Source organism: Lithobates pipiens, unplaced genomic scaffold (assembly GCF_037356315.1).
Source record: "Lithobates pipiens isolate NorthernLeopardFrog02 unplaced genomic scaffold, aLitPip1_a1.2 Scaffold_22, whole genome shotgun sequence".
In the NCBI taxonomy this organism is placed as follows: Eukaryota; Metazoa; Chordata; class Amphibia; order Anura; family Ranidae; genus Lithobates; species Lithobates pipiens.
The window spans coordinates 111,080,089-111,104,319 of NW_027507784.1; the positions used below are offsets into that span (position 1 = coordinate 111,080,089).

General features: G+C 46.3%; 1 protein-coding gene across 7 annotated transcripts in view; it reads left to right on the forward strand.

The window, feature by feature from the left end:
- The first annotated feature begins 6,133 nt into the window (after positions 1 to 6,133).
- Positions 6,134 to 24,231, forward strand: part of OSBPL6 (oxysterol binding protein like 6) — a 329,956-nt gene continuing 311,858 nt past the window's right edge. For 4 of the 7 annotated variants that reach the window (XM_077448095.1, XM_077448094.1, XM_077448100.1 and 1 more), the window contains exon 1: positions 6,135 to 6,408. The gene's annotated coding sequence lies outside the window, so the exon portion shown is untranslated. Of the gene's footprint in view, positions 6,409 to 24,231 lie in introns of all 7 variants that reach the window. The other 3 variants (XM_077448099.1, XM_077448097.1, XM_077448098.1) reach the window with 3 other exon arrangements.

Consider the following 24,231-nt stretch of genomic DNA (forward strand, 5'->3'; position numbering starts at 1 on the left):
CATTACATTAGTGCTCAGCATAGGATCCCTTTACTTTGGTGGTCATTGAAAGAGGTGCTCCAGTATACTGCTGGCCCATGGAGAAGTATCCCCTTATATTGGTAGATTGTCACTGAGAAAAGGATCACTTTCTACTAGTGATCAGTGGGAGAAGGGTCCCATTGCACTGGTAGCAGGAAGAATGCTCCTCTTGCAAATAGGTGAGAATATATCTGGCGTCGGCGGTTCCTCTTCTGAGCCAAGAGTCAGAAATCTCTCATTTCCATAGCTCCCAAATTTTTGGGAATGAAAAGAGAGAGGTAGGCAAAGGACAGAGCTCTGACATGCCCCCAGTCACATGGCCTATTAAAAATATTATGGTGACATAACGTAATTTATAAGAAATGGTTTTGTCATTTCCACTAATTTCCTTTACACTCACTTTTCAAAGTACCAAATGCAATAATTTAGTGCTTGAATGAAAGATTTTGTGTAGTAGTTATGGAGTGCATTTTTGTGGATGTCTATACATCCGACTAAAAAACAGGGACAACAGAGGAGAGAAGAGAGTCAGAGGCATTTGGATCCAAATGAGGGACAGTTAAGAGCAATGCAAACATTCAGACAAGGGACATCAGACCTCCTTAGCTTCATATATGCTGCAATTCAATGATTCAAATATATAATATTGCAAAAAATAAAAAATAAAGAGAAAACACTATAGAGAAAAGAACATTTATTAAAGCAGTTGCATATTAATTAATGTGCGAATTGCATAAATACAGATATGTTAGCATGAATATTTGGGCCTGTATTATTTTGTGAACAAATAGTACCATCTACCTATTTTCCATCTCTTCCACCACAACTACAAGCACTTTTCCAGAAATAAAAAAAAAAATGTATAAAATAACAAAACCAGCTTTTGCTGCAGTATTCATCTTCTTTCCACAGATTTCCCCCCTACTTTTTTCTGCCATTAAATGTCCTCAATCCGATGATCAGCATCATTAAACCCACTTCCTCTGAGTCCAGGTCCTCCTGGACCCACCCTCACCCTGTAACTGAACAGTGGCAGGAGGAGCAGCACAGTGATTACCTCATCTCTCTGTCACTCTGCTCTATCTTTCTATCAGCATGCTTCTTGACAGCATATGAACTGGTTGGCTCTTTGTACTATTATTTCCTCTGACACTCCAATGTACAGAGGCTGCAAGACACTTAATTTGCAGAAGAAGTATGTGCTGCCTAAGTCTGCAGCACTGGGATACATGCTATGCCTCTTCTTTAATAAACACACTTACCTGTTCACAATCCTTTATTGAATGCACACTGAGCCATGCATGTGCAGCTCAGAACATATTCTCAGCATGATGCCAGTGTGCCAGGAAGAATTACCCATGTATGCATCTGTGGGTGTAACCTCATCCCCACAGGCCAATCAGGAAGCTGAAAACCTGGCACCTTGCAGAAGCTCAGAGAGCAGATTTCAGTGCTTGACGAGAGATCCAACAAACCCATCGCTGGAAAGGTGAGTATTTTGCTGACTGTAGTTCCGCTTTGTCTAGGTCATTCACATGTTTCTTTTGTTCACGTCATATACATGGTTATTCTTGTCTATGTTATACTGTTCTTCTGCTTGTCATACACATGGCTCTTGACCATGTCAAACATATGGCTTTTCTTGTCCATTTCCTGCACATGGTTCTTCTTCTCCATGTACTACACATGGCTTTACTTCTAAATTGTCCAACACATGGCTCTTCTTGTCCATGTCTTATGCATGACTCTTCTTGTCCATGTCCTACAAATGGCTCTTCTTCTGCATCTACAAGAGGAAGAGAGAAAGGGCGCACCAACCTAGTGCAATAAAAAGTGGTAAGTATTATACTCACAAAAGTACAGTTGAGTAAAAGCTCATCTTATGGTCCAACGTCAAAGTACATCTCATGATACCGTACTAATCAGTCGATAATGCATCAATGTGAGGCAGGAGGTAGAGGTCCAAAAGGCTAACACGTTTTGAGGTAAAAACATCGTCCTCAGAGCTCGGAGGAAGAAGTTTTTACCTCAAAACAGGTTAGCCTTTTTTGATCTCTGCCTCACATGTTGATGCATTATGGACTGATTAATACAGTGTCATGCGATGTACTTTGATGTTGGACCATAAGGTGAGCTTTTACTCAACTGTAATTTTGTGAGCATAATACTTACCACTTTTTAATGCACTAGGTTGGTGCACCCTAAGAATTATACTCACAAAATTACAGTTGCATAAAAGCTCATCTTATAAGTCCAACATCAAAGTACATTGCATGATACCGTATTAATCAATCCGTAATGCATCAATGTGAGGCAGGAGGTAGCGGTCCAAAAGGCTAACGCGTTTCAAGGTAAAAATCTCTCCCTCAGTGCTCTGAGGAAGAAGTTTTTACCTCAAAACAAGTTAGCCTTTTGGATCTCTGCCTCACATGTTGATGCATTATGGACTGGTTAATACAGTATCATGTGATGTACTTTGATGTTGGACCATATAATGAGCTTTTACTCAACTGTATTTAGCACTGACTTCAGAAGGAGTGGCTGATGTAATTGGGCTTACCGTTACCTTCTTGACCTTGTGTATGTCTAGGGCAGGGGTCTCAAACTGGTGGCCCTCCAGCTGTTGCGGAACTACAAGTCCCATCATGCCTCTGCTTGAGGGAGTCATGCTTGTAACTGTCAGCCTTGCAATGCCTCATGGGACTCGTAGTTCCGCAACAGCTGGAGGGCCACCAATTTGAGACCCCTGGTCTAGGGGTTTCCCTAGGTAGATGGCCCAAGAATTGCAGAGACTGACACCAGATCCGCTTAAGGGATTTTTATTTGCAAGAAGAATCAACGAAATGCAGTCTCTCAAAGTACGGTTAGAGGTTTTAGGTAGAAAAGTCCAGGTACTCTTGGAACTAAGTCAAGTAGAAAAAAAAGTCTCTCACATTAGGAAATCCAAAGAATAGCCATTCACAGCTGGATCCTCACCCTTATCGGATAGTCCTTCTCACACTAGGCCTAGCAGCCGATAGAGTGCTCAAGCAAAGCGAAGTCTCTGCCACAGACTTGCTATAGGACACTTGAATAAAGTCTCTGCCACAGACTTGTTGTAGGACACTTGAATAAAGTCTCTGCCACAGACTTGTTGTAGAACACTTGAATAACTGAAAGATGTAGAAAACTTAGAGAACCCTCGTACGGTACCAGTATCTTGCAGCCGGTCCGGCGATACCATACGAGATCAGAATGGCTTGGGGTCTTTCAACTTAGCCTCCAGGCTTCTTCTGAGAAGCCAACCTTTGCATGGCCTTCTCCCGAAGAGTCCTCCCCTGGATGCCTCTACAGTTGCTGGGACTCTCTACAAACCGAGACAGCCCCGGACAACCTCCGAATCCTTCCTTCAGTTACTTTGTCTCGGGCCAGCCAGCCCCCAGACTTGAAATCGGGTGGATCCGCAGCCCAGGCCATGAGGGCCCTGGGGGCTGGTCAGGAGGACCAGGACCAAACAGACGGAAAGCACTTCTGGACCGGAACCCCAAAGCATGTGATGTCAGCACCTTAAGTACCCACTCCCAGAATGCACAGCAAGGGTGGCACTCCCACTGGGCTGGTTCCGAGAGAACTGGCACTCAACGCACCTAACTGGACTGCGTTCTGGCACTTGCCATAGATGACAGCACCACCCATGGTCAAGCAGAACACAATGCAATCCAGCCAGACTGGTACTGAGACCAAAATTTAGTGTAATTGAACCCAAAACCAAACTGCGGTTCCAGGAATATTAAATGACAAAAACACATAGCGCGTGCTCTTCAGGAGCTGGCGCTACATGTCATTTTGTGATTATAATACTTACCACTTTTTATCAATAAAATAATGGTTTTAAGGATAATGTACTAGTATGGTGTGCCCTTTCTTTCTCCCTCTTGTGGAATACCAAACTCCCTAGTCTTTAGAGGGCAGCAAGATGTGGCTTATCCTTACTAAACCAAGATGGAGATATAACACACTCACTTTGGGTGGGCCGTCTCCTAAGTGCAGGAGAATTTGAGTCTGTGACTATTCGCTCTTCTGCATGTCATACACATGTTTTTTCTTGTCCATTTCATGTACACGGTTTTATCTTGTCTATGTCATACACAAGGCTTCCCCATGTGCTACACTTGGCTCTTCTTGTCCATGTCCTACACATGGCTCTGCTTGTCTATTTCATACACATAGATCTTTTGTCCATGCCCTACACATGGCTTTTTTTGTCCATGCCCTACACGTGGCTTTTTTCCCCATGCCCTACACTTGGCTCTTCTTGTCCATGCCCTACACTTGGCTCTTCTTGTCCATGCCCTACACATGGCTCTTCTTGTCCATGCCCTACACATGGCTCTTCTTGTCCATGCCCTACACATGGCTCTTCTTGTCCATGCCCTACACATGGCTCTTCTTGTCCATGTCCTACACATGGCTCTTCTTGTCCATGTCCTACACATGGCTCTTCTTGTCCATGTCCTACACATGGCTCTTCTTGTCCATGTCCTACACATGGCTCTTCTTGTCCATGTCCTACACATGGCTCTTCTTGTCCATGTCCTACACATGGCTCTTCTTGTCCATGCCCTACACATGGCTCTTTTTGTCCATGTCCTACACATGGCTCTTCTTGTCCATGTCCTACACATGGCTCTTCTTGTCCATGTCCTACACATGGCTCTTCTTGTCCATGTCCTACACATGGCTCTTCTTGTCCATGTCCTACACATGGCTCTTCTTGTCCATGTCCTACACATGGCTCTTCTTGTCCATGTCCTACACATGGCTCTTCTTGTCCATGTCATACACATGGCTGTTGCACATGTCCTCTGGATGGTTCTTTATGTCCATGTCCTACACATGGCTCTTCTTGCACATGTCCTCTGGGTGGCTATGTCCCTGTCATACACATGGCTCTTTATGTTCATGTCATACACATGGCTCTTCTTGCACATATCATACACATGGTTTTCCTATTTATGTTATACACATGGCTCTTCATTATTATGTCATACCCATGGCTCTTCTTGCACATGTTCTCTCGATGGCTCTTTATGTCCATGTCATACACATAGCTCTTTTTGTTCATGCTTCTTCTTGCACATATCATACAGGTGGCTCTTCTTGTCCGTGCCCTATACATGGCTCTTCTTGTCCATGCCCTACACATGGCTCTTTTTGTCCATGCCCTATACATGGCTCTTCTATACCTCACACGTGGCTTTTTTTGTCCATGCCCTACACATGGCTCTTCTTGTCCATGCCCTACACATGGCTCTTCTATACCTCACACGTGGCTTTTTTTGTCCATGCCCTACACATGGCTCTTCTTGTCCATGCCCTACACATGGCTCTTCTTATCCATGTCATACACATGGCTGTTGCACGTGTCCTCTGGATGGTTCTTTATGTCCATGTCCTACACATGGCTCTTCTTGCACATGTCCTCTGGGTGGCTATGTCCCTGTCATACACATGGCTCTTTATGTTCATGTCATACACATGGCTCTTCTTGCACATGTCCTCTGGGTGGCTATGTCCCTGTCATACACATGGCTCTTCTTGCACATATCATACACATGGTTCTTCCTATTTATGTAATATACATGGCTCTTCATTTTTATTACATACCCATGGCTCTTCATTTTTTATGCCCTACACATGGCTCTGATTGCACATGTCCTCTGGATGGCTCTTTATGTCTGTGTCATACACATAGCTCTTCTTGTTCATGCCTCTTTTTGCAAATGTTATACATGTGGCTCTTCTTGTCCATGCCCTACACATGGCTCTTCTTGTCCATGCCCTATACATGGCTCTTCTATGCCCCACACATGGCTTTTTTGTCCATGCCCTACACATGACTCTAGTTGTCCATGTCCTACACATGGCTCTTCCTATTTATGTCATAGCCATGGCTCTTCATTTTTATGTCCTACACATGGCTCTTCTTGCACATGTCTTGTAGATGGCTCTTTATGTCCATGTCCTCCCCATGGCTCTTCTTGCACATGTCATACACATGGCTCCTCCTGTCCATGTTATACACACCGTTGATGTTGTCCATGTCCTCCCCATGGCTCTTCTCTCTCCTGGCTGTGGAGATGATCCTGGATTATCCTGATCCGTGTATACTCCAGTCTCCGGCTCTTCCCCCTCTCTCCGCTCTCCCTATAGGATCGCACATGCCTGTGACTGCAGGGAGGGGCGTTCGGTTACCCGGCTAGAGAACTGCGGAGAGACGGAGAGGACGGAGCGCACACCGGAGAGGACGGGCACGGTGTGATCCGGGGAGGGATCGGTGATCAGACAATGAGAGGCTGCAGTGCCGGTGTCCTCGGGATGTGACATTCTCCTCTGCTGCATCATCCGGTAAGACCCCCTCCTCCTGTCCGATCACCCAGCCGGGGACCCGGTCCGCCCTCCATCACCCAGTGTACCGGGACTGCGGTGTCCCTGGTATGTGGCCGGCCCGGGAAGTTGAATATTCGGGGCTCGGTGTGATGGATGGCTGACACATCCTGAGGTCGGTGGATGATCGGTAAAGTTTATGGCATCACTGCGGGCAGATATGGGGTGCCCGGTGCCGCATGACAGCCCTGCTGAAATAAGACCATCTACTGCACTTTGCGGAGACACTTCTGAGCCCACACGGGTGACGTCATCGGTGCCTCTCCAACCTGCAAAGTGAGCATAGTGCTGCTGATGACGTCATGGCTCTGGCTGAATTCCGATAAACGCGGAGTAGGTTCTACCCCTATAGGGTGTCATTGTATTTAGATGTCCCCCTGACACCCAATCACATGTCTCTGGCCCAAACCCTGCAATGACAGGAGCGGGTAGTAAAGTGTCATTGGGGGGGGGGGGGTTGATGGGTTCTATAGAAGTAAATGTTTGGGGAAGTTATTAGTAATGATGTCATGTTTGTAAATATTGGCTACAATTTACATCCCTGGTAAAACAAAGAAGCAGGGTCACACTTGTGTGGGTCAGGGATGCTGGTTAAATTGCACCTGTTAACGACCAGCAGGCGAGACTCGCTTTCTTTAGCAGATGTGTAGGCTGTGCACACGTGTGATTTTTTTTCTCTATACCCAGGCATTAGCATTTTTGCGCATGCCAAGTCACATGGTGCTGCAGCAGCTCAGTGTGGCGCATTTAAAAAAAAGTCAAATACTATTTCTTTTTGCGGGTTGAGCGGCTCATTGAAATGGTCTCCCTACACACAGGATGCAGAATCTAGTCCTAGTGGCAATACATATTGGTCCAGCTTGGCGCGATGCAATTATCCATTTCTTATACCGGAGAAGAGCTGGGGATGATGAATACCAATGTAGTGATTCTCGCTACATGCAGCGATCGGGTCACTCCAGTGGTGGGACAAGGCCATCCAAAGCCCAGGGCAAACCTGCCAAATTGCGCCCCCCACCCCTCCCCACGAAAAAAATAAATATTGCCACTCTAACATATTACTGTTATAGCATAAACCTCCAAAATCCCCCCCCCCCCTTCTAGCACAAATCCTCTTCTTCCCAACACAAATCCCCCCCCCCCTCCAAATCACCACTCCTAGCACACCTGCCAAATTTGTCCTCCTAGAACAATTCTTACCCCCTGACGCCCCCCCGACTCCTGTTCGTAACACAAATCCCCCTCCCCCAGCCTCCTTGTGGTGCCCCCTCCTATCTCACATGATACCACAGTGCCCAGGGCAGCCGTCCCTCCTGCCCACCCCTTGTCCCGGCCCTGGGTCACTCTATTCCACTGCCATTCAGAGGTCACCTTGTATTTATTTTGGTGAATGTAAGGCTGTCTCTAATTTGAGCAAGATGGAAAAGGAGGGCTTATGACATCACAATTTACCCCCATCCAATCATAAATGGTATACAATGAAAAGGTGTTCTATGAATGGTGGTGGAGTTGAGAGGGCCCTCCTTATGCTCATTGTGCAGAGGGGAATACACTTTAGCAGGACCCGGAAGATTGCAGGCTACTACAGTAGTTTTCAGCATCTTCTGCGACCCTCCAGTTATAAGAAGTAGTTAATTACGTTTCGCCAGTGTGTGGTGGCGCTGAAGATCATTTCTGGAGTTCCCATTTTTAGGCCGGGTTCACACCTATGCGGATTAGATGCAGGTTACCCCTGCATCCAATTCGCATAGCAGGAGAATGTGACTGGCTCCCTATGGAGCCGGTTCACATATCTCCGTTGCGGAGCGCACTGCACAGAAATGCTGTGCGTCTTTTGGCTCAGTTTCAGGGCTGAATTGAGGCATGGAATCGCCCCTGATTTGTCCCTGAAATGGGGAACAGGGACGCACAGCGCTCCTGTGCGATCCGCAGCGGGTTATGGTGTGAACCTGGCCTTTAACTGAATATTTTGGGATTTGAGTGTAATACAATTAGCACTGATCAAACATGCGCTGTGCTATAACCTATGCAGGAAGGTGAGCTGCTACACCAGACTCATTAGGCCTCTCCCACTGCAGTTTGAAAAAGCTCAGTAGTGTGTGTGTGTGTGTGTGTCTTATTTAAAAAATTTTTTTTTTTTTTTTTACTGATCTAAAATGCAGCTTATTGTACCTGTACACAGGCGAGTAAACAAACCCTGCATATTTCTGAGTAAAAAGAAATGGAAAAATTTGCGTTCCCGGTCAGTATTTTGCACAAATACACACATATGAACATAAATATGCATAGATTTTTCCTAGGAAAATATTATGCAAGCAAATATGTGCAGATGCAGGAATTCCCGCAAAACAAAATCCTGAAATTAGGTTCCAAAAAAGCTCGAGCATCAGTACTGTGTGCCGAGGCCTTACAGTGGAAATAAACCCATCAATGTAAGTTTCCCAAAACAGTTACATTCAAGGCATGTCCTGAATGATTATCACAGTTGCTTGTGCACCCAGCCAAGCTGTAATCTCCTCAAATAACTATTTACATTTGCATCACCCTGACAACTGCAGATCAAACACAGGCTATGATGGCTGCTTCCTTGGCTGTAAAAGATAGGAGGGTTTAGTCTGCTGTAGGTGTTAAAGTGAACTTGTGAGGAATATGGGAGCTGCCATTGTTGTCCTGTTTTTAAAGTGACCCGATCACTGTTTGTTATGGTACCCTGAAAATACATTTTGCATAAATTGCTCCCCAGTGCATACAGCATAGGTGTGTGCAGCCTATTGCATTAGGGTGTGTACCCCAAAGCTCAAACGCAGATCTGTGTGTATGTAATAATACAAGTAAAAAAAAAAAAATCTATTTAACTCTATATCTCCCTCAAATTTTCTACTGGAAAATGAGGGCTGGTGAGTGTGGGTTTCCTGGGAGTGGGGGGAGCACCACCAGCAGGCGGGGTTGACTGGGAGCTGCTCTCCCAGCGATCGTACGGGGAAGAGAGATGGGCAGGCGGCGAGATCATAAGAGGGCCGGGGAACATCGCTGTAATATCTTTCATTAGAATTGCAGAGTGTTTCCCCCATACTTGCTGTCACACACAGCCCCGTCTCCTGGCCCGGGTACTTCGATGGACAGATCACCCGTCCAAAGCCGGATGTATGATGTATATCAAAGTCCCGGGCCAGGAGGCGGGGCTGTATGTGATGGTGAGCGGCTGTAACCCTTAATTCAAATTAAAGCTGTTACAGCGATGTTCCATGGCGCTCTTCCTCTCCTCTCTCTTCCCCTACGTGGGTGAGGCTGCATTGACTCGCATGGGTGAGGCTACACTGATAAAGTTGATGCTAATTGTTATTTTTATTAAAAAATTTTTTTAACTTGACTCTTCATAAAACATTTTAAGTGTAGTTTCATAATTTTAGGGCGTGTTTAGGCACGGGACAGGGTAGGGTCGGGTGGGGCAGCTGGTGGCGAGTAACTCCTTAAAGTGGTTGTAAACCCTTACAAACCACTTTGACCTACAGGTAAGGCTAGATTAAGGCTTACCTGTAGGTCCAAGAAATATCTCCTAAACCTACACGGTTTAGGAGATATTTGCCAAAACACAGGCACCGCTGTCTACAGTGCGCAGGCGCACTGAGCGCGCCGCTGTCAGCGACGATATGCCGCTAGTGGCGGCTCCCGTGCACATGCGCGGGAGTGACGTCATCGCGGCTTCGTCGAATGACAGCGGCGGAGCAGCGAGACCCACCGAGAAGATGGATGCCCCGGACTACAGGGGACAGCGGTGACCTCGCTGGCTCCTGTGTCAGGTAAGTGACATATAATGGACTACTGTGCGATGCATAGTAGTCCATTATGCTTTACCTTTGCAGGGAATCAAAGAGGAAGTAAACTCATCAGGGTTTACTTCCTCTTTAAGGCCTGGCTAGTAGCTCAGGACTTGACATTTTGATCCCTGTATATGTAATTATCTATCCATCCCTGTTTACTATGCTTCAGTGTGGACACAGTGAGTAATTGGTACTGATTAATCAAAACCATAATCTGCCAACTAATTGATTATGAAATTAATTGATAGTTGCAGCCCTAGACCGAACTGGAGGGGAGGACAGAAGGAGATACCAAATAACATAAGCTGTAACAAGTTCTAAACATCACTAGATGTTCTACATCAGAAGAATAGTTAGTAACTGGATACAATTCAGTGCAACAGAAAAACATATAGATGGAACAGAACAAACTATCATTAATATTTATAGATGCAGGAAAACAGCCCTCAGTATCCCATCCTGGTTATGGTTTGTGTGTCCCCCTATCTTTAGGTTAGGGGTATAGCATCTGGGTTATAACCACCAGGCTGAGGGCCAGCTTCTTACCTGATTAACAAATTCTGCATTATACTGAATAACTGCTAATGGTTCAAGCAGACAGGTGCAGAGGTTTGTACACTGACAAGAAGAAAACAACAAAAAACAAATATGGTGCAAACACGAAGTGCATTATCAAACAGCACTTTATTAACCACTTGCTGCCCGCTCTATAACAGAAACAGGGCAGAAAAGTGGTTTAAAAATCCTGACCGGACGTCATATGACGTGATCAGTATTGTTGTTGTGGGGTGTCAGTCGGCTGCTCCGCTGACGGGGGGGGGGGGGTGGTCTGTGCTGATCGATTATCAGCGCAGCCCCCCCGAGGATGCCCTCACTGGACCACCAAGGATACCACCAGGGATGCTCAGCACAAGGTATGCCACCCTAGACCACCAGTGATGCCAGTCAGTGCCCACAATGGGCATCACTGGCATGCATTATTGTTTGGCACTGATTGGCATCCATCGGTACAGTATAATACAATGCCACCTCATCGGTGCCCATCTGTGGCGCCTCATCGGTGCCCATCTGTGGCGCCTCATCGGTGCCCATCTGTGGCGCCCCATCAGTGAAGGAGAAAACTTACTTAGTTACAAAGTTTTGAAACTGAAACAAACAAAACATATTTTTTTTTTCAAAAATTTCGGTCTTTTTTTTATTTGTTTAGCAAAAAATAAAAACCGTAGAGGTGATCAAATGCCACCAAAAGAGCTCTATTTGTGGGGGAAAAAAATGAGAAAATTTTCATTTGGGTACAGTGTAGCATGACCGCGCAATTGTCATTCAAAGTGCAAAAGCGCTCAAAATTGGTCTGTGCAGGAAGATGTTTAAGTGGCCAGTATTGAAGTGGTTAAAAGACTAAAGATACAAATATACTCACAAGCCAACTATAAATGGCAGCATGCCATGAGTCCAGGTCCAATGGGATAACACAACCAGCTGATGTGCTCCAGGGGACCAACCCCCTTCCTCAGAGCAATAACATTGGTCTACAAATTTTGGGAAATTATCGACCTCCGAGATAAAATGTGCTAATTCTTACATATTTTGATTAGATGAATTAGAAAACAGGTAATAAAGGTGCTGGTTGGCTAAAGTTTTCAAGATATTTCACAAAGATTTATACACAGGTGAGTGTATTTGCTTACAAGAGAGGGAGGTGTCTGATGATCATGATGCCTCGTAACGTCTCGACAAAGTACGGTAAAACAATGAAAATGGTACCACTTTATAGTGTATAAATGTATCTTCACTTTGAGACTAAAGATTACCTAACTGTAATTGATCTTTTATTGCAAGCTACATTTGTCCTGGTCAGATCTATGTATCATAGTTACATCTGGTGGCTTGTGAAAGTGTCATTGCCTAACATTCACAAGGAACAATTGTGTGATATTTTCCCTCAGATGCCTGAAAACAGTGTAAACAATGCAGTAGAGCTGCACAATTAATCGCCAAGAATCGTTATCGTGATCTTGACTAAAGTGTTTCACAATTCTTTCTATGCAAAGAATTCTCTGCTCTTCTGAAGCCACAGCTATCAAAAGGAAGAGAAAAACTGGGCAGTCTGCCAAGAATCAAAACATTCTTTATCAGTTGAACTTAAGTATAAACATTGTAACAATTTGTCCAAGGAATAGACTGTGTGTAAGTGAAAAAAGTTTAACCACTTAAACCTTTATCTGACATTTGTTGGTTTCAAGTTAAAATCTTTTTTATTTTTATTTTTTTTGCTAGAAAATTACTTGGTACCCCCCAAACATAAAATATCTCCCATCTCTCAATTTTTTTAGTAGACACCCTAGAGAATAAAATGTTGGTTGTTGCAATATTTTATGTCACACAAAAAAAAAAATTACTTTTAACCACTTAAGGACCGCCTCGCGCCGATATACGTCAGCAGAATGGCACGGCTGGGCACAAGCACGTACAGGTATGTTGCCCTTTAAGAGCCCAGCTGTGGGTCGCTTGCCGCCGGGCTCGCAGAACCGATTGCTGCCGATTGTGATCGGGTCACAGAGCTGAAGAACGAGGAGAGGTAAGTGTAAACAAACCTCTCCCCTTGCTTCCTAGTGAGCCTGCTACTGATTGTCATTCTCTATGACAGGGAAGAGACAATCAGTGATGTCACACGCCAAGCCACGCCCCCCCCCCTACAGTAAGAAACACACTTAACCTCTTCACTGCCAGTGACATTTTTACAGTAATCAATGCATTTTTAATCGCACTGATTGCTGTATTAATGTCAATGGTCCCAAAAATATGTCTAAATTGTCCAACGTGCCTGCCATAATGTTGCAGTCACAATAAAAATCGCTGATCGCCACCATAACTAGTTAAAAAAAAAAAAAATAATAATTATAAATGCCATAAAACATCCCCTATTTGGTTTGCGCAAAAGTTTTTATTTGGGAGCCACGTTGTACGACTGTGCAATTGTCAGTTAAAGTGACGCAGTGCCGGATCGCAAAAAGGGCCAGGTCCTTTAGCTGCAAAATGGTCCGGGCTTAAAGAGGAAGTAAACCCTGATGGGTTTACTTCTTCTTTGTCTCCATGCAAAGGTAAAGCATAATGGGCTACTATGCATCGCAAAGTAGCCCATTATGTGTCGCTTACCTGACACAGGAGCCAGCGAAGTCACCGCTGTCCCCTGTAGTACGGAGCGTCAATCTTCTTCCGGTAATCGCTACTCCAGCCACTCACAGCGCCGGAGCAGCAATGTCACTCCCATGCACAGAAACCGACACTAACGGCATATTGCTATTAACAGCGGCATGCTGCTATCGGTGATAGTGCGGCATTTTTTTTTTTTTTTTGTAAATATCTCCTAAACCAATTTCTTGGACCTACAGGTAAGCCTTAACCACTTGCTTACTGGGCACTTAAACCCCCCTCCTGCCCAGACCAATTTTCAGCTTTCAGCGCTGATGCACTTTGAATGACAATTGCGCGGCCATACAACACTGTACCCAAATGAAATTTTTATCATTTTGTTTTCCCACAAATAGAGCTTTCTTTTGGTGGTATTTAATTACAGCTGGGAGTTTTATTTTTTGCTAAACAAACAAAAAAAGATGCAAAAAAAAAATCATGTTTAATAGTTTATTATAAAATTTTGCAAACAGGTAATTTTTCTCCTTCATTGAAATGTGCTGGTGGGCACTGATAGGTGGCACTGGGCATCACTGATGGGCACTGGTACATGACACTGATGGGCACGGATATGAGGTGCAGCACTGTGTGTGCGCGAGGCAGACTGTGGGCACTGATGGGTGTCACTTTTTGGAATATTTTTAGTGGCACTGGCAGGGGGGAGGTGGGCACTGATGAGCTGTCCCCAGCTCACCGTGATCGGGACTGATTTCCTGATCACTGCCGCTGGTGATCGGCTTTTTTTCTCCTCGCGCTGACAGCGGAAAAATAGCCGGTTACCGGCTGTGTTGTGATCACACGATCAGCTGTCATTGGCTGACAGCTGATCACGTGGTAAGGGGTCGGGATCGACCCCCCCCCCCCCCCCCCCCTTGCTTCCGATCTGTGATCAGGAGAGTCTCATAGACTCGCTGATCACAGAGCGCACCGTGCGCGCCCCCCCCAGGTCAATAGACTTAGTCCCGGCAAAGCAGGTCCGCGCTGTAGCCGTCATTCGTCTATAGCGCGGATCTCAAGAAGTTAATGTAAGCTTACCTGTAGGTCAAACTGGTTTGTAAGAGTTTACCACAACTTTTAAGTGGTTAATGAATTGGGGGAAAAAAAAAACGAATTAGTAAAGTTAGAGCCCATTCACACAGGGGCAACTCCTGATCCGACTTCAGGTCGCCCCTAGTCGCCTCAGGTCGCCTCAGGTCGGACAACATTTAAAAATCAATGTAAGTGAATGAGAGCCGTGTTAATGCACACTACTGAAGTCGCTCCGACTTCAAAAAAGGTTCCTGTACTACTTCTATCCGACTTGTAGGCGACCGGTACCCATTGATTTCAATGGAGGTCGCCTCCAAGTCGGATCTCTGTCTATACGGAGGCGACTTTGACAGAATTATCAGCTCTCAAGAGGGAACTCCACGGCAAATTTCTGAAAAAAATTTGGCGTGGGTTCCCCCTCCGAGAGCATACCAGGCCCTTAGGTCTGGTATGGATTCCAAGGGGAACCCCCTACGCCGAAAAAACGGCGTGGGGGTCCCCCCCAGATCCACACCAGACCCTTATCCGAGCACGCTACCCGGCCGGCCAGGAAAGGGGGTGGGGACGAGCGGGCGGCCCCCCCCCCCTCCTGAGCCGTACCAGGCCGCGTGCCCTCAACATGGGGGGGTGCCTTGGGGGAGGGGGGGCGTGCGGCCCCCCCACCCCAAAGCACCTTGTCCCCATGTTGATGAGGACAAGGGCCTCTTCCCGACAACCCTGGCCGTTGGTTGTCGGGGTCTGCGGGCGGGGGGCTTATCGGAATCCGGGAGCCCCCTTTAATAAGGGGGCCCCCGGATACCGGCCCCCCACCCTATGTGAATGAGTATGGGGTACAATGTACCCCTACCCATTCACCTGTGAAATAAAGTACAATAAAACACACAACACAGAGAAAAAGTATTTTATTGCACAGCCGGGGGTCTTCCGTCTTCGGGGGTCTTCTCGCCGGACTCCTCCGCTATGTGTGTGTAGCTCTTTTGCCAGCGGAGGAGTCCGGCTTTCTTCCTCCCCGCCGCCGGCCTCTTCTCCCGACTTCGGGGGTCTTGTCCCCCTCTTCGGTTCTTCTGCCGGGCCACCGCGCCTGGTCCGGTGGCCCGGTCTTCTGTCGCCGTCTTCCGTTCTTCTGTCGCCGCCTTCGGTTCTTCTGCCGGGCCACCGCGCCTTCTTATAGCTCTTTTACAGGCGGTGGCCCGGTCTTCCGTCGCCGCCGCCGCCGCCTTCCGTTCTTCTCCTTCTTCTTCTCCTGGAGATGTTGACTCGACGAGCTCTCCGGCCGGAATGCCAGGGACGCGCTCCGCTGCCTCTTATATAGGGACAATGGGGCGGTGTCACATGGGTTGATGTCACATGGGTTGGTCACATGGGTTGATGTCACATGGTAAGGGGGTGGGGTCACCATGTGACATCAACCCATGTGACCAACCCATGTGACATCAACCCATGTGACACCGCCCCATTGTCCCTATATAAGAGGCAGCGGAGCGCGTCCCTGGCATTCCGGCCGGAGAGCTCGTCGAGTCAACATCTCCAGGAGAAGAAGAAGGAGAAGAACGGAAGGCGGCGGCGGCGGCGACGGAAGACCGGGCCACCGGGCCACCGCCTGTAAAAGAGCTATAAGAAGGCGCGGTGGCCCGGCAGAAGAACCGAAGGCGGCGACAGAAGAACGGAAGACGGCGACAGAAGACCGGGCCACCGGACCAGGCGCGGTGGCCCGGCAGAAGAACCGAAGAGGGGGACAAGACCCCCGAAGTCGGGAGAAGAGGCCGGCGGCGGGGAGGAAGAAAGCCGGACTCCTCCGCTGGCAAAAGAGCTACACACACATAGCGGAGGAGTCCGGCGAGAAGACCCCCGAAGACGGAAGACCCCCGGCTGTGCAATAAAATACTTTTTCTCTGTGTTGTGTGTTTTATTGTACTTTATTTCACAGGTGAATGGGTAGGGGTACATTGTACCCCATACTCATTCACATAGGGTGGGGGGCCGGTATCCGGGGGCCCCCTTATTAAAGGGGGCTCCCGGATTCCGATAAGCCCCCCGCCCGCAGACCCCGACAACCAACGGCCAGGGTTGTCGGGAAGAGGCCCTTGTCCTCATCAACATGGGGACAAGGTGCTTTGGGGTGGGGGGGGCCGCACGCCCCCCTCCCCCAAGGCACCCCCCCATGTTGAGGGCACGCGGCCTGGTACGGCTCAGGAGGGGGGGGGCCGCCCGCTCGTCCCCACCCCCTTTCCTAGCCGGCCGGGTAGCGTGCTCGGATAAGGGTCTGGTGTGGATCTGGGGGGGACCCCCACGCCGTTTTTTCGGCGTAGGGGGTTCCCCTTGGAATCCATACCAGACCTAAGGACCTGGTATGCTCTCGGAGGGGGAACCCACGCCAAATTTTTTTCAGAAATTTGCCGTGGAGTTTCCCCTTGAGCTCATTCTCTGCTTGGCCGCGGCAAAAGTCGCCTGGCCTGGGGCGACTTGTAAGTCGTCCCAAGTCGCGCTTGAAGTCATCACAAGTCGTTTTGAAGTCGTCCCAAGTCGCCGCTGTCAAGTCGTGTCCAAGTAGCCTGATCAAGTCGCCTACAAGTCGTGTTGCCCCTGTGTGAATGGGCTCTTAGGGTTGTGTGGTGTTTATTTAAAAAAAAAAAAAAAAAAAAAAAAAAAAAAAAAAATGTGAAAGATTTTACGTTGCGAGAATCGTGATCCTCTTTTTGGCCAGAATCGTGCAGATAACTTCTTGTGGCGAGGTTACATTTGCATCTTAGAAAGCACAGTATGAAGGTAGTGGTAAAAAAAGGCATACCAACTATATTTTGGATGCAAAATAGGGGATCAGGACAAGAGTTGGGCCCTCATTATTGTTGCATTACATGTGAAACTTATGTGCGTTGTTAGCTTAAGAAAAAGTCCATGCCTTTCGCAGTCCCAATGGTGTGGTGGGAGCATGAAAAAACAAATGAATGGAAACTTATGTTATTGGTATCAATAAAAAGATCTAAATTTGTATTGATGTGGTACCATTCTCATTGCTATATAACATTTTACAGAAGCATCATGGAGCATAATTGCAAAAACACCTGTGCGCCCACCCACCCCCGCCTAATTTTTCATTATTTTGATACAATTTCAACCTGAAGCTCTATCTTGGCAACTGGAGCCAATTAATACTCAGGACTTCATTTTCCTTTTTAGTGACCCAATTCTGGTAAAATGTAGCTACTTTTTTATTTTTATTTCTGAGGCTTTCTCCTTGTAGGGCAGTGTAACTGTTATGAGCACCATCAAGAAGGAGCCTATTTCTGTACCTGGGAGTAACAGGTGTTTGTGTACAGTTGTGGCCAGCAGCCTATATAGAGACCAATGGCTGAAACGCATCAGTAGGAGCTTGGGCATGCCCTAGTCAGTTTTTTTTTTTTTTTTTTTTTCTATTTTCCTGATGTGGTGTAAGATACAGAGCCAGTACTTGGTGGGTGAGAGATTCCGACCAACTTCTGGGTCTGTTGGCGCTGAAACAGATGGATAAGTATAATGGGCCTTCCTACGTACATCGGATAAATCATAAACAAGCAAAATATAAATCACCCAGAGAGCGTTGTCACCATGTCCAGCTGTCAGGAGAGCATACATTTCTTTGCAAGCACTTCCGGGTAGAGGGCAATGGCTAGGTGGAGCATATGTGTCACATCCGGGATATTGTGCTGATCACCTAAAGGAATGCATGATTTATCTGATGTACATAGCTAGTATTAAGGGGGCTTCTGCTGTATGGAGAATTGTATCATAAATAAACAGAATTACACTATATAGTACTATTCTATTCTATTTTATGGTACGTTTTTGAGACCCTGCAACGGTCGTTTTCTGGGTTGGTGAGGACCAGTGATTAAAGCAGCTGATATATACCAAACCTAAGGCTTGCATATTGGAGGCATCTGGTGAGTTTGACCCCCTGGGGAAGTGTGGTGCACATGGTGGAATATGGATCTCTTTATTCTCTGGTGGAAGGCGCGCTTGGATAACAACTATAGATTACCTTTTAACACCTCGGATATTTTGAACTGTCCCTAACACCCTGAATGCTTTTAATGCTTTGATCTGTTCTATCTTAACCGTCTGCTACATATTAATTTATAACTAGGGTGTTTGCCACTGGTTTATAATATTACCATATTAATTATTAGCACTGTTTTAGTATTTATAACATTCAGTGTTTGGACTATTTTTATATTTATACTACCTGTTGTTATTATATATCTCTCATTTTAGTGTGGGGTGTTTGGTTTATTTTTATTTTTTTGTAGTGTTTTGTTGTAGCTGTATAAAATGTGAGCACGTTTTGATTTTAATAAATTATAAATACACAATCTGAAGGAGTTTTGATTTAATTGCATTGCTGAAGAGATGAGCTTTGGCATGATGGTGGATCTGCGGAGGAATATTGGCGTGTAAAAGCGATTCGACTATTGATGACGAAAAGGGCATCGGCCTCCATTGCGTTGCTTGGCAAATCCTTGGTGTGGGGTGACATGTTTTGAGTCTTTTTCACACTTTGGTGATTTATAAAAAAAAAAAGAAAAGAAGAAATCTCATGATTCATTGAGAGGCTTTTATTACCTTGCATCGTTTAACTGCGACGTTTTATATCCTCCTCCCTTTTTTTTTTTTTATTTATTTATTTATTTTTTTTTCCTTTTTTTTAATATGCAAGCACAATTATTTATTTTATATTTGTAAGCTTATTGCACTTGATAACATGTGCTAATCATTAGTGATGGACGAACGTTTCGCCCGGCGGTCGTTTCGCGGCGAATTTCCGACATTTGCGGTCCGCACGTTCGAACGCCTTTTTCCGTCGTTCGCCGCGGCGGACTTACGTGTTTAATGTATACAAGAACTTTAACCTTTGGTGACACGTTTATCATGTGATACAGGACAGCCAATTGAGACATGACAGCACATGGACACTTGGACATTCCCCCTAACCTATAAATACACCCGATCCGGTGGCCATTTTACATTCTTTCTTCTGTTACGATAGGGACAGGTTCCTGTGTGGAGTAGGGAGAGATAAACCACTAGCTATTTGGTACACAAAAGTTCTTTTCAGGACTGGTATAGGTGTTAGGTGTTGATAGGTTTGCTGTGCTGCTGATTCTTGCAGCAGCCTGAGTGTCTTTTGTTAGTTTAGAGAAAGGGAAAGGACGGTGTATGCTACAGGGACAGCCAGATTAGTCTTTCATCATCATCATCATCATCATCATCATTAGCTGTTACTATCAAGGTCCACAAAAGAGCTGTTCCAGTAACCACTAATCGTTCTCTTTTTTTGCCAATTTGTATAGGGACAGGAAGGAAGCAGTGTTGTCAGGCAGTGAGGGTAATTTTAAAGACTTGCTGTTATTATTAGTTCCACAAAGGTTCTTTTCAGGACTGGTATCAGTGGTACAGTAATAGGCTTGTACATGTATAATATTCTTTCTTCCAAATATAGAAAGGATATTATACTTGACTGCTGCCCTTCTGCTGCAGTCTGCTAAACATTCACAACTCACTTGTTCCACAAAAGTTCTTATAAGGACTGGTAACTTGGTATAGGGTGCTACGGTACATAGGCTTGAGTGCGGTACAGTCTGCTGTTCTGTAAGGACCGCTATCGGTCCACAATAGATAGGGTTGACGTGCACCACTGCTGACCGCTGCCCTATACTGCAGCAGTCCTTCAGCGGTATAGGGACTGACGTACAGTCTGCTAAACACTAATACACAACCTGCTTGGTCCACAAAAGTTCTTATAAGGACTGGTAACTTGGTATAGGGTGCTACGGTACATAGGCTTGAGTGCGGTACAGTCTGCTGTTCTGTAAGGACCGCTATCGGTCCACAATAGATAGGGTTGACGTGCACCACTGCTGACCGCTGCCCTATACTGCAGCAGTCCTTCAGCGGTATAGGGACTGACGTACAGTCTGCTAAACACTAATACACAACCTGCTTGGTCCACAAAAGTTCTTATAAGGACTGGTAACTTGGTATAGGGTGCTACGGTACATAGGCTTGAGTGCGGTACAGTCTGCTGTTCTGTAAGGACCGCTATAGGTCCACAATAGATAGGGTTGACGTGCACCACTGCTGACCGCTGCCCTATACTGCAGCAGTCCTTCAGCGGTATAGGGACTGACGTACAGTCTGCTCACTTCCTTGACCCAAAAAAGCACACCGTACTATATGCCCCTACCCTCCTCTTTGAAGAGGTTGAGCGGTGTCATATTTCTACTGGGGCTGCTTATGATATCCCTGTGCTGTGCTGACTTCCTCCTGGGGGTTCTTATTATGAAGGGATCACACTATCCCTGTGCTGTGCTGACTTCCTCCTGGGGGTTCTTATTATGAGGGGATCACACCATCCCTGTGCTGTGCTGACTTCCTCCTGGGGCTGCTTACGGTGCTGCTGTCAGCGCTGTATGTCACGGTGCTGCTGTCAGCGCTGTATGTCACGGTGCTGCTGTCAGCGCTGTATGTCACGGTGCTGCTGTCAGCGCTGTATGTCACGGTGCTGCTGTCAGCGCTGTATGTCACGGTGCTGCTGTCAGCGCTGTATGTCACGGTGCTGCTGTCAGTGCTCTGTATTACGGTGCTGCTGTCAGTGCTCTGTATTACGGTGCTGCTGTCAGATGCCTCTATCACGGTGCATGTGTCATTCCGGTATGTCACGCTGCTGGTGATCATCTCCTGCACCCTCTTCTTTGCCTACCCTGGTCCCTGACCTTCCCTCTCCTCCATTGCCTTCATTAGCTCCATAGTCCTGAATTGTTAGAACAATTTCCCAAATAAAATAAAAATGCTTGTAGTTATCGATCCCAAATTCACCTCATACATGTATTATGTCATTGTCCAGATGGTGGGACTACGTTTTACCCCCTAATAATTACCACGTGGCCGCAAATTCGACATGAAGGTTTGCAAAGTTCGCCTCCCATTGAAGTCAATGGGGCCCGCGGCGAACGTTCGGTTTCGCGAACGTTTGGGTCCGTTCGCATTTCGCTTTCGCGAAACGTCCCGTCGGAAGTTCGTCCATCACTACTAATCATCAATGTACTGAGCAATTAATTTGAGTGGTTACATTTTATCATTATTGGGACTTGAGTACGTTCTTTTGTTCCGTTTTTATGTACAGCATGTACTGGAATGGGAATAAAAATAAAATTTTATATCTATCTCTAAGTATTCAAAGCGCTTCACTTTTTCTACAGTTTGTTACAGCCTTGTTCCAAAATGGATTACATTTTATTATTTTCCTCAATTCTACAAACAATACTCCATAACGAAGACCTTAATGAAGTTTGTTTGGAATTAAAAAAAATCACATGTACATAAGTATCCACAGCCTTTGCTATGACACTCAAAATTGATCTCGGGTGCATCATGTTTCTACAACTTGGAGTCCACCTGTGGTCAATTCAGTTGATTGGGTATGATTTGGAAAGGTACACACCTGTCTGTATAAGGTCCCACAGTTAACAGTGCATGTCGGAGCACAAACCAAGCCGTGAAGTCCAAGGAATTGTCTGTAGACCTCCGATAGGATTGTATCGAGGCACAGATCTGGGGAAGGCTAGAGAAAAATTTCTGCAGCATTGAAGGTCCCAATGAGCACAGTGGCCTCCATCGTTTGTAAATAGATGTTTGAAACCACCAGGACTCTTTCAAGAGCTGCCTGGCCAAACTGAGCGACTGGGGGAGAAGGGCCTTCTTCAGGGAGGTGACCAAGAACCCAATAGTCACTCTGACAGAGCGCCAGCATTTCTCTGACGAGAGGAGAACCTTGCAGAAGAACAACAATCTCTGCAGCACTCCACCAATCGGGCCTTATGGTAGAGTAGCCACACCTTAGGAAAAGGCACATGACAGCCCTCCTGGAGTTTGCCAAAAGGCACCTGAAAGATTCTCTGGTCTGAGGAAACAAAGATTGAACTCTTTGGGCTGAATAGCCATCATTATGTCTGGAGGAAACCAGGCACCCCTCATCACCTGGTCAATACCAGTGGCGGAACTATGAGGGTTGCAGCAGTCGCATTTGTGACCAGGCCTTGGTGTTCTGCCACTGTGGGGGGGCCCGCTGACTTCTCTAGTTACACTCCAGTCAGAACAAGGCCACTTACTCCCCAGCACAGCAGACCCGCCCCAGTACTGCCACTCATCTCAACCCCAGATGAAGGAAGGTGTCCTGCGTGACTCATTGCACTACACCATTTTGTGATGTGATTTTTCTTGAATAAAAAATGTTTGGACAAAATTGATCCTTGGTCTGCTGGGGAATATCTACATATACCTCAGCCATGTGTAATGTTGTTCAATCTATTAGCAAGTACTATGGCCATTATTTCTACATCTGTAGATGGTAAGGAAATTGGCCTATGGGACTCATGCTATAGAAGATCTGTCTTTCTTAGCTATCATTAGCCAGCCCACAGATTCAGATACCCTAAGAAGGGTTGGAAGCAGCACTACACTGTAATTTTTTATTTTATTTTTTTTATTTAAATCTCTATTGGAAGACTATCCCTGGTGCCTTAGAATTGGAGAAACTAGCTACTGCATCTTCCAATTCGTGCAGATTAATCGGAGCATTAAGAATTTCCTAGTCCATCAGAGAGAACTCATAAATTCATAGAATCCAGGTAGGTGGATAGCTCGGTTCTATATTCAACCATAGAGGTATATAAATCTTGATAGTAGCACTGAAAAACTACAAGCACAATGGAACTCGCATCTGTTTCTCTCCTTCACCATTCCTCCATGCCAAAACACGAGTAGGATTGGATTGTGACCTTTTAGTACTTGAGCCAACAGCATACCCATTGCCTCCTCTTGAAAAAATTGTTCCTAGCCTCTAGCAACTTGCCTAACATTCTCTGTGATAGCCATTCAAGTTGGTTATATAGGGTAGGGTCTAGAACAGGGATTCTCAGCCGGGGTTTCTGCGGAACCGTACCCAGGGGTATCTGCTGTTTTATCACAAGCAGATAAACAGTGGATCATATCCCCGCGTGGCTGACAGGCTGCAGAGCACAGACCACTGACATCACTGTCCCACGCTGATCACAGCCACCCCTCCCCTCCATCCCAGGTGCCTGCATGTGAATCTCACTCAGGAGGGATGAGAGAGAAGGGCGGGAATCGAGCATTCCAGCAGCTTCCCTGGGCTACGCTGCTTGAGGAAAATTACTCTAGACGGCAGTATTGTACCCACCAGTTTGCTCCCTTCCCCCCTGTACTGTGTTCTCTCCTGGGGGGGCCCCCTGTACTGCAATGTACTCTTATGGCCTCCCATACTCTCCTCCTGGTCTCTCCTGGGGCCCCCCCACTATTCTGTCCTCACCTGGCCCCCTATACTGTGCTGTGCCGCCCCCCCCGCACAGAGCTTATCTCACGTTTGACCCAGAATTGAGCATCTGTGCAAAAGTGCAAGCGCAAGTTTCACATTAAGGAGGTTTTTTTTTTAAATATGTATTCTATTGTTTAACCACTTGCCGCCTGCCCTATTACAAAATGACGGTGGCAAAGTGGTTTCATAATCCTGATCGGACGTCATATGACGTCATCAGGATTATGAGCTGCTGCTCGCAGCGATCGTTGTTGCAGGGTGTCAGTCTGACATCCGGCAACTACGATCTCGGTAAAGAGTCTCCGACGGAGACTCTTTACCACGTGATCAGCCGTGTCCAATCACGGCTGATCACAGTGTAAATGGGAAGAG